The following is a 13,315-nucleotide window of genomic DNA, read 5'->3' as shown; positions in this document are numbered from 1 at the left end:
TTTCTCTATAGAAGGACAGTTCATCCTCAGCTGCTGGGCTTGAAGGGAAATGGTATATTTTTGTTGGACAAGAAGGAAGCGGACGACTTGAAGGAATATCTGAAGCTGAAACACCCACAGCTGCTGGTGTTCTTTTTTCTGCTTCTTCCTTTTTTAGGGGGGGGGGTGTTATCCGTTCTGTTCCTACAAAATACCCCTTGCGTACAAGCAGACAGATCAGCGCTTTGTGTGTGAACTGTACATCACGAGACCCCCACAGCAAATTATTTATGTGGCCCTAAATCACAAAGTTATCTGAATCCTTGCGATGGGAGCTTGTGGCCAAGGTGTTGAGCAATCTCCTGTTTCCACAGACATCCTGCTCCACCCAGCCTAGCCTGCGATCTTCAGAGGCCTGCTATTATAATTTGTGGCGGTAGTTAAAACATGACTTTGGTGACCCCCCCCCCCCAGTGTCAGGCCCAGCTCTGCAACTTTTCCCAGCAAGTTTTGAAAAACTTGGTGGCAGGCCCTGAGTTGGCCCACATGTGCCTTGAGTTCTCTTTGCTGGACCAGGCTAGAGGTTAGGTCTCCAACGTGGTGCCCTCATACGCCCCCTTTTCCCAAGACTTCCCTTTCCCAGTTTTTAAAATGAGGATTTTGCAGAGGCCTTTTTTGTTGCTATTTGGTTGTGGGGGTGCCTTTTTTCAAGTTTTATTTGTTGTGTGTATGGGGGAAGGTCAGTGTTTTGCCTGTTTCCGTGTGTGTGTGTGTGTGTGTGTGTGTGTGTGTGTGTGTATTTGGCACCCATGACATTTTCTTAACAATCCCAGGCCCAATGAGGTCTGATAACCCTGCACTAGATTAGGACGCAACTCGTTTTTATAGGCGGGATATTTAAAGCGAGACATCGCCTGATATGCATTCTTAAAAACAAACAAGGAAGTAAAGCAGCTGCAAGTCGCTTCTGGTTGAGCTAAGGAACTGCTGTTTCCTCCTCGGATGTTCATCTGCTCAAAATCACTCTTCCTGCCATCTGCTCCCCTCCCCTCGCAATGACTTAAAGAGAGATACAGGGACCTACAGGAAAAGTAGCTTTTGTGAGTGGGGGAGAGTCAAGAGGTTTTGAATGGGCAAAGGAGGACTTTTTAAAACATCCTTTCCTCCTCTCCGTGTTCTCTACTCACCGTTGCAGATGTTTTATTTGCTTAATGAAATGCCTTTTGGGTGTGAGCACACATCCCTAGTTAAAAGCCGATTCACATTTCTAGTGAGCCGCTAAAGTTGTCGCTCATGACTTAGCAAAGGAGAAAAGGACTGAAGGCAGTCCAGGATGTTGCTGATCATTTCCTGGCGCACAATGTTTATTTTATTTATGTATTTATTTTACAAGGCTTATACACCGCTTGACTGTAATAAAACCTCAAAGCAGTTTTCAAGAAAGAATAAAACATTATTAGCAAACAGCGGTTAAAAATGACAAAGCATTCAAAAATAATTAGCAATTAACAGGAAGCTAAAAACCAGATTAAAACACATGCCAATATTACTACATGTCTGGAGAGACTTGCCTAACCAGAAATGCCTAATATTCAGCACAGTAATGAGTGTTAATAATAGGCTATTTGGGGGACGGACAGACTGTATAAACTCTGGCTAGCCAATGCGGTACCCTCTTTCTTAGACTCCAGCTCCCATCAACCGCAGCCAACATGTCTAATGGTCAGGAAATGATGGGAATTGGGAGTCCCAATAACCATGGTCGGTGTTAAAAGCTTACTATGAGCCACACCAGTTCAGTAGCTTGTACGCCTCAAGACAGACATTGCCTTGGCTTTTAAGCATTGTTTTCCCTTTAAGGAGGAATTGTTTAATTTGCATATTTAGCCACATGAGGCTGGGGAGGGGGGCTCACACATGGGGACAGAACACGCTGTATGTCTCAGTATGCACTTGACCATGTATATCTGTTCCGCTCTATCATTGGTGGAGCAAGGGAGACCAATTTCTGGCACTTTTTATTCTGTATATTTTTAAAATGAAAAATAAATCTTTTTTATGGGGGGAAAAAGCAAAAGTTGTCCAAGTTAACTTTATGGGAACTATAGATTGTGAGCCACAATTGGCCATTTTTCATTTTCATCGTTTGTATGTGTGTGTGTTTTTTGTTTTTCTAAGGAAGTGTGCAACATTTATTTCAAGCTGCTCTTCGGCACCATATATGTACTATTTCAGAAGGCAGAAATGTGTAAATATTATTTTCCCCAAAATAACATATATACAAGAACAAATCCCTGCAGGTTGAAAGCTAAGACAGAAAGGGATTCCCAGCCTAGCCTTCAGCCTGGCCAGCTACTTTTCTATATGCAGGTATTTTTGCTACCTGTGGGAGCATTTGCCTGGCAAGTTGGCCCAATGGCTCTGTTGAGCTGAGATACCAACTTAATGTTCAATCTCAGTGACACTTCCACTTACCGTATTTTTCGCTCTATAACACGCACCCGACCATAACACGCACGTAGTTTTTAGAGGAGGAAAATCCATAGGCATGCCACCCGTAGGCATTCCCTCCATAACACGCACAGACATTTCCCCTTACTTTTTAGGAGGAAAAAAGTGAGTGTTATGGTGCAAAAAATACGGTGCAAAACAGCCACTAGTTGGAGGTATAAAGTACTTGTTCATCACTGTTGATGCTACTCAAAGTTGAGTAGTACCACTAAAATTACTGCTTGTAGCGAACAACTGTTGTTCTTAAGGTAGGTGCAAGCACACCCGTGGTAGGAATGCTCCCTGCCGAGTTTTGCTTGGAGCAGGTTCTGGACTCTGTTTTTAGAGTTTGTTATCCAATTGTGTATTTGCTCAAATGGTTTTTGGGCCAGTTTTCTGTTTGGCATAGTGAATACTAGCATTATGCTCAAAACAGGTCTAATCATATCTGATCAGGAGCTGTGTGCAACTCAGATACTTGCATATCTAAATATTTACCTACTGCATGTGTTCAACCGGTTGTTCTTAAGAAAGCAACAAAATTTAAAATACCGCTATATGGTTTCCTCTCTCTCAGCTGCCTTCTTGAAGTATGTGTTAAGCTAACCAGTGGTTGTCTGACTTTCCATTTCTTTTTTTGAACCTAAGTTCTCTCTTCTTCTTCTTCTTTTATTTGCTCAAAGTGCTGTGTAATGATGTGTGGTTTTGTTTTTTAAAAAATAGGTCCCGATCTGTTAATGTTTTCCCCACGTTTCCTGCCATTGCTGTTCCAGCCCACTTCTCCTTTCTCTTAACGTTTTGACTCTCTTCTACAGCAATCACTCCGGATCTGTACAGAACAGCAGAATTAGGTGGCAGAATGTGGAGCTGACAGAATGGACTTCAACTACTGCAGACTGCAAGCGTGGAATTGGCATTTACCGTGCCGGTCTAGTATCCTGCAGGTCTCATGAGGCTCATTTGAGTGTATATAGCCTTGTGTCTTCTGCAAGAGATTCTGCCAATCCAAACACCTCCCCAGCAGCTGAGCACCGGTGGTCTGTCACCCGATCTAACACAGGATGTAGGGAACTGATTTGAGGACCTCTGCATATCTTGATGGTGTCTCAGAGGAAGCCGCGGTTGCATGGATGGAGAAAAGATATTCTCCCTCTCTCTCAAGAGTCTGAGAACCTAGGGTAATCTAGCAAAGGTGAATATTTGTGGAGATTCAGCAGAGGCAACAGGAAGTACTTTCCAGAGTCAAATGATGGGTTTTGCTGCTGGAGGCAGGATGGTTTCAGATTGGATGGGCGACTGTGTTAAGATTCTTGCATTGCAGGGGGGTGAACTAGATGAGGATGGTTGCTACTGAGCTCAGGTTCTGCTTGCAATCTTCTCGTGGGCAATGTGATTATGGTTCTGAGTGAGATGGACCTCTGGCCTGAACCAGCAGAGCTGCCCTTAGGTTCCCCATCTCCTCGAAAGTAACTGTTCCCGAAAACCTAAGTACTTGAAATGAGTGCAAGAGCATACATTTATTATTGCATTTATATTCTGCTCTTTCTTCCAAGGAGCTCAGGGCAGTGTCTATGGTTCTTTTATCCTCACAACAACCCTGCAAAGTGGGTTAGGCCGAGAATGAGTGGCCCAAGATCATCCAAGGAGAGGGGATTTGAACCTGGAGGACACATCCACACCAGACATGTCAAGCGCCTTTAGGTCACTTTTAACAGTCATGGCTTCCCCCAAAGTACAGTGGTACCTCGGTTTAAGAACAGTCCGGTTTAGGAACGATTTGGTTTACAAAGTCCGCAAAATCAGAAATAGTGTCTTGGTTTGGGAACTTTACCTCGGTCTAAGAACGGAATCCGAATGGTGGAAGGGCACCGGCGATGGCAGGCCTCATTAGGGAAAGAACAGTTTTGGTTTAAGAACGGACTTCCGTAATGGATTAAGTTCGTAAACTGAGGTACCACAGTATCATGGGAACTGTAGTTTGTGGTTGTGGAGAGTTGTTAGGAGACTCCTGTTCCCTTCTCAGAACTAGAATTCCCAGAGTTCCCTTGGAAGTTTGTGGTTTGTGGTTGTGGAGAGTTGTTAGGAGACTCCTGTTCCCTTCTCAGAACTAGAATTCCCAGAGTTCCCTTGGAAAGGAAGGCTTGATTGTTAAACCACTCTGGGGATTGGTGTGCCTTTTCAAGCTGCAGAAATGCCTCCACAGCTGGCTCTCTTTTGCCTCTCCTCATTCCATTCCTTGTTTTGGAACATTTGTCTCTTCCCACCCCCCACCCCTGGGCTTTGACAACTCTTGATCTCGCAAGGCCCTCCCGTCCCCTCCCTTCTGGACAAGAGCTGAACTATATATATAATCCCTTTCGAACCCTGGCTGTGCTCCCAGGTTGGTGAAATGTTTACGCTGTCTGGGAATACTCCTGGTCCCAGCTGGGAAGAAGCCAAAAAGGCCTGAGAAACGGAGAGAGAAGGTCAAAAGCAGCAGTGGGCTGAGACAGTGTCTCATTAATGTTCCAGGCTGGATGGGAGCAAGAACACAGGGTGGCTGGGATTCTCTCTCTCTCTCTCTCTCTCTCTCTCTCTCTCTCACACACACACACACACACACACACACAGTATTTATGTACCCTCCAAGGTTTGGAAGAGAAAACTAGGCAAGCTTTGGGCTTCCATGCAGAGGTTCCAAAGTACACACTTTCACGTGTGTGATGTAGCCAAAGGGGTATCAGCCCTAAGTAAACACCCATCCCAGAATCTTCACCCTCTTATCCTGAGGTACTGAACCTGCTGCTCTCCAGATGTTGAACGTCAATGATGATGATGATGGTGATGATGATTAATTACTTATACCCCACCCATCTGCCTGGGTTTCCCTAGCCACTCTGGTCAGCTTACAGCATATATTGAAACATAACAAAACATCAAACATTTAAAACTTCCCGATACAGGGCTGCCTTCAGGTGTTTTCTAAAAGTTATGTAGTTCTTTATCTCCTTGACATCTGAAGGGAGGTTGTTCCGCAGGGCGGGTGCCACTACCGAGAAGGCCCTCTGCCTGGTTTCCCTGTAACCTCGCTTCTCGCAGGGAGGGAACTGCCAGAAGGCCCTCAGAGCTGGACCTCAGTGTCCGGGATGAACAATGGGGGTGGAATCGCTCCTTCAGGAATATTGGGCCGAGGCTGTTTATCAACACCAAACAGCATTGACAATGGCCAGGAACAACTGGGGGTGGGGTGGGGCACAGTCTCCCCAGCCTTCTTAACTTTGGGTGCATTAGGATTTGCTGTGGTTACTCTTTAGGGTGTTACGGCTAAAATCTGGGTGCGGGGTTACTCTGCCACCCAGCTCATCGGACTAAGTCCGTGGGTCCCTGCGGAAGAAAATGAGCTCAGCCGGACGCAGGAGCAAACTGCAGAAGATCCAAGTTTATTGCGCAACAGGTTCAAGGCGAGATTGAACCCAGAGAAAGGGGTGACATGAACTTTTGAAATTTCCCTCCATATCCCAGAATACAGTGCATGAAACGTCACGAATACATTATGGGAAGGTTGGGTTTCACAAGTTACATCATGAATATACTTTACACGTCATGAATACATTATGAAAAGGTGGGATTACATTAATTAGCATTTTCGGATGAGGGAGGGGGGATATGCGGAGCGGGAAATATACATAGATACACATTTATTGAGTACCGGTGGTGGCAAGACAATGGGTCAGAGATATGCATCGTCTGCCACCTAATATTGCCTAGAGGGAAGGTTTGGCAAATTAAGAAGTTCCTGCGTACGTGACCTGCCGCTTCGGGGATTATGGAAGTAGGGATAGCATCATGGAGTCCACGGGGAACTGAGTTGAATGACACCGAGAGCGAAGAAATCGGAGTTACGGTTGATTTTATATCAATTTCTAAAGATTTCAATGATTTCAAACCCATTCTGTACTATAGGGCAAAAGCAGAAACAGAATGGATATATTGTAACAGGATTTTGACAGTTTTACGAGGTCCCTGGTTTCGGATCCATTGTTCTCGCCGTGGGGGGCCATGAGGCGTGCAGGGGCTCCCTGAGCTAGCTTCTGCAGGACGAATGCATGGCTGTGATTGGCTAAAGCGGGGCCATAGGAATAAGCGGGGCCTCGGATGTTCCTAGAAGGAAGGGGGAAAAGAGCCCCCCCCCTTCCGTTCCGTATCAGTCCCCCATTCGGAGATAGATTTGCATTAAAGTTCTGTAAGAACTTGCAAATCTTTTCTCCGCACCCTAAATCTCGGTGAATGGGATGTGTGGCTTTATGCAAACCTGAAAGGGACTTGCAAGCCATGCCTCTTACGGTCATTTGCAAGTATAGCAGTGCAGGTAGCTGCATATAGGGTATTATATAAAGAACACCTCTTGTATTTTGTTGCTAAATTACTTGTGGCATTCTCAATAGTGTTTTATGCTTTACACCTAGCAGGAAGGTCTAATTGACTGAAAAATGCAGTTGGTGTTTTGTCCTTCGCCATTTTTGTGTATTTCTCAGGTGTCAAGCTAGCTTTTCTGTGGTCTCACACTGACATAGTGCTACAGCAACACATCCTGTCTGTTGAATCCCCTTGGGGCTTTCATTTAACCATGTTGCCTGGCATTCACCATAGCTGGCACAGGTTGGACATCTCGTGAGGGAGAGGTCTTCGCCTTGGCCTTCCTATGGGATTCTATTATAGGCTGTGGTTTTGCACGCATGGGGGTTGCTCACTTGCACTTAAAGGACCAAAAGGCTAATTGCAGCCTGGATACACTTGCCCAATTCAAACTGAGTCCAATTTGAATTTTTCTTGCCCCATGGTTCTCAACTCTTCAAACCAATCTGTTAAAAGAAAACCATTCTTAACAAGGGCAGTTGTCCAAATAAGTCAATTTAACTCTATAAGGGATCATTCCTGCTAAACCAAAGCATATGCACCTTCATGTACCTGGTGTTTTATGGATCCAGAAGCTTGTCCTTGGCAAAACGAGGTTTAACACATTTTAAAATGGATAGGGAAAGTTGGCGGTGGAACAATTAAATGTGGTTACAAGTTGATCTAAACATTGGACTACACAATAGTGTGAGCTATTAGAAAGTATAAAATGCATGAGAATTCTCCATTGGTGTGTAAGCAATAAGACATTAAACATAAAAACAATTACACACAAAAATTGCCCCCCTTTGTGGAAATCACACTGTCAGACACATTTCAACATTCTTACATAATAACACATAATACAAAACAAACTAATTAAATATCAGTTACATATCTTGACACAATTGTGATCTTTTATGCATGTATCTTTTGAATCCTGGAGCACAGTCTTAAGGTTCAAAAGTGAGAAAATGTCCTTGCAATTCAACTCCTCCCCTTAGCCATGAGGGGTTGTTGCTGCTTTTCATCATTGCACATCTGTAGAAGTGATATCCTGTAAGGGGCAGGGTTTTGGGGCTTAAAGACAGTTAGAAAAGGGAGGGGGCAAAAGGCGAAAAGGATGTGATGTCCTTCGGTTTCTGTTGGAAGTTGCAAATAATAAAATCTTAGCGAATTAAGCGTTTCATTCATTCCAATATTATTATCACATTTTCCTATAACTACTGTTATTATCTGCTAAGTTTGTTTGCTTTTCTTCACTTAGTTTTTGTTGTTGTTGTTCTTTTCATATTATAAAATAAAAAATTACTCCACATGTATAGAAAGAGAACTGTAAAAAATACAAAGGTTAAAAAATAAAAAGGAAGCAAAAAAAATTAGATTACCAGTTAGATGAAAATGGACTTGACACAAAGACATCAGATTCAGAAAATAACTATTATTAAATAGTACAAAGATATTATCAAAACCACACATATTACTACTGGACTGAAAAAAAGGGAAAACAATGGGGAAAACTTAAAATTCACCATGTGCTATCCAATAAAAGAACTTCATGAGACTGACTTTCAACATGTGATGAACATGTCCCCAAAGTAAAACACAAACACACAAAATGAGCTATGAGGAACCAAAAATAAATAAATGCTAAGACACACAATTAATAAGTAATCTGTTTTGGCATTCTAACATCCCAAATGAAAATAAAAGTGTTTCTTGATGTGACATCATCAGCTGTAATGTTAATACTGGGAAATGAGTTAATACCAAGAAAAAATGAATGGCAATTTAAAGTTGTGTAAGTACCTTGCACTAGCCAAAATGACAGAATTAATAAGAGATGCTCAGGCCGAAGGTAAACAAGTACCATTCCACAAACAATGTTTGGTTGTGCTTCGATTAACTTCATAGACATCATGGAGAAACGGATTAAATAAATGAAAACAGATTATTTGTAACTTGAAAAAAAGTGTCAAAGCCACAAAGAGATGGAAGTCACTAATATAGCAGGGATTCAGACGTGTTTCACAAAACAGAAAGAAAGTTGCTGTGGGAGGAAAAAGGGACAAACACTTTGTTATCGGGGTTCACATATCCTGTTAAAAGGGAAAATTATTTCATGTGAGAAGCCAGTCAGGAAATGCTGTTCCTAAAATTCCCATTGAGGGGGGAATGCTTTGATATTTACCTGTGAAAAGAATTTGGCATGTTAAGATTTGGAACCTGGAAAACTCTTGACTTTTGATGGGCTAGTTTTTTTTGTTTTTTTTTAGCCTTTTGTCTTAAGTAGCCCCTGGAGCAAAGACAGATTAAGGGTGGTTTCCTTCAATGGTTCCGACTTTTCTTTTACATTTGGAAGAAACCTCCTCTCCGTCCTTACAGTTCCCCCCCCCCGTCCTCTCTCTCTCTCTCTCTTCTTTAGCTGATCTAGCCTCTGTGCATGTGCAGAGTTCATGTCTCAGCAAACCTTTTGTACTATTGAAAATGTTGCATCCTTTGGCTAAATTAACATTTGAATAAGGGAAGGGAAGGGTATGGAGTAGATTTTGAGAACAGGGTTTGATTTTAAACAAAAAAGAGAAACTCAGCAATTTAAGTATTCACCAAAGCTAGCAATTTCAGCCCAAGCAAACTGAGACTGCTTCCTTTATGTACAGGAAAGGGCTAATATCCCTCTGGCCATTCGCGGAACAATCAACCGCTCTCTTATTTATGAGTAAAAATGGCCAGAGAGTTAGAATTCATAGGAATTTTTTTAATTTTTTTTTTTTAAACATTCTCAGTCATTTCGGCCTTACCATTTGCAGACAAATGGATTGGTCAAGGCTAATTCTACTTGATTATCCATTTGTATGTGCTTAAACTTTGAGTAGACTTTTAAGTCTAATTTTTGTAAATAATAGACAAAATGATAAACACTGTAATCACTTAAATGCCTGATATCACCAGTTCTGCTTCAAACATCATGGCTTTCACCTGTCATCACACCTTTTAAAAAAACAAAGAGCCAACCTGGGCTGAATTTCAACTCATCAGCCACAAATTGGGAAAGTTGAAAGGGACCTGGGGTCATCTAGTCCAACCCTAAAATACAGGGTTCGTAGCAAGATTTGTACTACCAGAAACACACACATACCTATAGAAATTATCTTTAAAGGAAGATTGAACTTAACATTTTTCCTAAGATAGGGAGAGGATCTTTTATAAAGCAAAGTTAATTCAATTGATATAACCACTCACAAATAATTACAACAGCCATAGATTTGACATTTTTGTTGAACTTGCAGAGCAATAGTAAGCCTAATCTATGCCCCCCCCCTTGCAGTTTCCTTTAAAGGAAGCTTACTCAGGAGTAAATTTACCTGGCACAGAATAAGAAGGAGAAGGGAAAAAACCCTGAAAGAGACAGAATGAAACAAGGGGGGGCATTTTCTAAGAAAAGAGGCCAGGAAGTCTTATAGAGACTGATATCAGGAGCCTTACAATAACTCTTCTGTCCAACCAAATCAAAGTTAAACCTGGACTCAGATATTTTTCTTAGAAGGAACACCATACTTTCATAGGCATATGCTTAATGAAATACATACACTGCATTTTAGCTTGAGAGCAGTTGGCTCAACTAGGCTTTTGCAGCAGAAACATTAGGTTATCAGCACCTTCCAAAATAAGACTGTAGACTCACAATCTCAAAAGTTGGGGCAAAGCAAGAGGTGGGGTAAACATTTGCACACTTCATTCTCATTTTCTCTTATTTAGGACTGCTAAGATCCAGCATGGCTTCCTTAGATTTAAATTTTGAAGCAAGCTTGCAGTTTAAACTATGCACACTTAAGAAAGGCAGTCTGCCAGAGACAGAAGGAACAGACAACACACATAACGGACAACATGTAAACATACATATTCTCATATATGTATTAACAGACAACACACATAACAGACAACATGTAAACATATATATTCTCATCCTTTAGTTGGTTATTGCAAGGAGATGGGCCACTACCTTTGGCTTCATTAAGTGAAATTAGTAGGAAGGTCCCACATGGTTTTATGAGCCTCCTTGCCTCTTCAAACACACCACCAGGTAATCAGACTGGTAGGGCTCACAACGCTTGGTTGACTGGGTACCCCTTTATAGATGCATGCGTTGCTGTTGTTGCTCTTTTGCTTTTTCCTTTTTTTGGGGGGGGTGTCTGGGATAGAGAAGGGGAAAAAGAGGGGTTGATTAGGATTGGTATGTCTAGGGGTTTGGTATGCTTAGTACAGGGACGTATAGTAAAGAGGAGAAGGGGCTTCTAGTTGCCTGGCAACTTCCTTAGTGGGTTTTAGAGAGCTCTAGCTATCCGGTTCCTTGCGTTCCCTTTCCTATTTCCTATTTCCTTATTTCCTTATTTCCTTATTTCCTATAACCTGGGGTCTCTTTCCACTCTGCCGGTCCTGCCCAATTCCTCATGGGCTATCCCTCCTGGCAACCTCCTACCTATCGTCACATCTCAGGAAAAGGGGCCCTACTGGACGCCCGCGCCATGCGGTGCCAGATCGGGTGGTCCCTGGATAGAATTTCGAACTAAAAATCCCCCTTGCTTTTGGAAGCGGGCTCACGCACGGTTACGTGGCACCGACCAGTGCGGCTGGGATTGGGATAGAAAGCCAGACCCCTTCCTGCCCCCTCCGTAAGGGCGCTCGGGAAGTTCGGAAAGAGAGCTCCAACCCCTTGCTTTCAACTGGGATGCCCGTTGCGGAAAGTCGGCTGTCTTTCCAAGCCAGGTCTCACCGTCTTACTTTCGGACTCCCAATTGGTGCGGCTGGCTGGAGATTTTAAGGGAAAGAGATAGAGCTCAGAACCCCCCTTTCGGGTTGAGCAGCGGTCCACGGTCTCTCTCACTAACCGGACCAAGAGAAAGGCAAGAAGGAGCGATAGAGAGGAGGGCAGAGAATTCAGTTGCCAGGAGATTCCACCCCCTTCCCACCAGTGCACTGGATTTTCCTTTTTCCTTATACTCACGCGTCTTCTATGATGATCCCGGGATCGATGAATAATAAGCCGGCTGGATCCCTCTTTTGCTCCCCGGCTGAACTCCTAGGGCTTTCGATTACCGCCCGGAAGATGGCTGGGGGTCCAAAAGGATCTTCCCAGGCAAAATGGCCCGGAGCCGGCTGAAGATTTCGGGGGCCCCAGTCAGCAGCTCGGGAGAACCACAAGCCCCACGTTGGGCGCCAACTGTTACGGCTAAAATCTGGGTGCGGGGTTACTCTGCCACCCAGCTCATCGGACTAAGTCCGTGGGTCCCTGCGGAAGAAAATGAGCTCAGCCGGACGCAGGAGCAAACTGCAGAAGATCCAAGTTTATTGCGCAACAGGTTCAAGGCGAGATTGAACCCAGAGAAAGGGGTGACATGAACTTTTGAAATTTCCCTCCATATCCCAGAATACAGTGCATGAAACGTCACGAATACATTATGGGAAGGTTGGGTTTCACAAGTTACATCATGAATATACTTTACACGTCATGAATACATTATGAAAAGGTGGGATTACATTAATTAGCATTTTCGGATGAGGGAGGGGGGATATGCGGAGCGGGAAATATACATAGATACACATTTATTGAGTACCGGTGGTGGCAAGACAATGGGTCAGAGATATGCATCGTCTGCCACCTAATATTGCCTAGAGGGAAGGTTTGGCAAATTAAGAAGTTCCTGCGTACGTGACCTGCCGCTTCGGGGATTATGGAAGTAGGGATAGCATCATGGAGTCCACGGGGAACTGAGTTGAATGACACCGAGAGCGAAGAAATCGGAGTTACGGTTGATTTTATATCAATTTCTAAAGATTTCAATGATTTCAAACCCATTCTGTACTATAGGGCAAAAGCAGAAACAGAATGGATATATTGTAACAGGATTTTGACAGTTTTACGAGGTCCCTGGTTTCGGATCCATTGTTCTCGCCGTGGGGGGCCATGAGGCGTGCAGGGGCTCCCTGAGCTAGCTTCTGCAGGACGAATGCATGGCTGTGATTGGCTAAAGCGGGGCCATAGGAATAAGCGGGGCCTCGGATGTTCCTAGAAGGAAGGGGGAAAAGAGCCCCCCCCTTCCGTTCCGTATCAAGGGAGAGGAAAAGGACATTCAACAAAGCCTGCAAACATGCTCCTTTGCTGAAGTTGCAACCTTTGGGTGTGGGCAAACAGACGTTCTGGTAAATAAGTGTCAGAAGGGGTGTAGCTGATCTGGCGTTCTTCCAATGTGGACTACTTCCATAGCCCCTGTAGTCCAATTACGTCTGATGGGTGCCATGTTTGCTACCCCTTGGCTAGATAGTGACTCTTGCCATTGAAAAATGGTTTCAGACATGTGTGGATTTCACAGTCACTATAAGCAGGGACAGTCAACCCCTGGCCCTTAAGATATTTTGGGCATATCACTCTCCTCAACCTCGGCCATTGTGGCCAATTGTCAAGGATGATGGG

General features: G+C 43.7%; 1 long non-coding RNA gene across 1 annotated transcript; it reads right to left on the bottom strand.

Moving 5' to 3' along the window:
• Positions 1-159: 159 nt before the first annotated feature.
• On the bottom strand, positions 160-4,489 carry LOC308570935. The gene is made up of 2 exons (XR_014001244.1): positions 2,621-4,489; positions 160-2,449 (listed from the first exon to the last, which is right to left on the bottom strand). It is a non-coding gene; the product is annotated as an uncharacterized lncRNA (long non-coding RNA).
• Positions 4,490-13,315: the final 8,826 nt, after the last annotated feature.

Source organism: Podarcis bocagei, assembly GCF_964188305.1.
Source record: "Podarcis bocagei genome assembly, chromosome: 13".
Lineage (NCBI taxonomy): Eukaryota > Metazoa > Chordata > Lepidosauria > Squamata > Lacertidae > Podarcis > Podarcis bocagei.
Note: the sequence above shows the minus strand (reverse complement) of the source record. Positions and strands in the feature narration are given on the sequence as shown.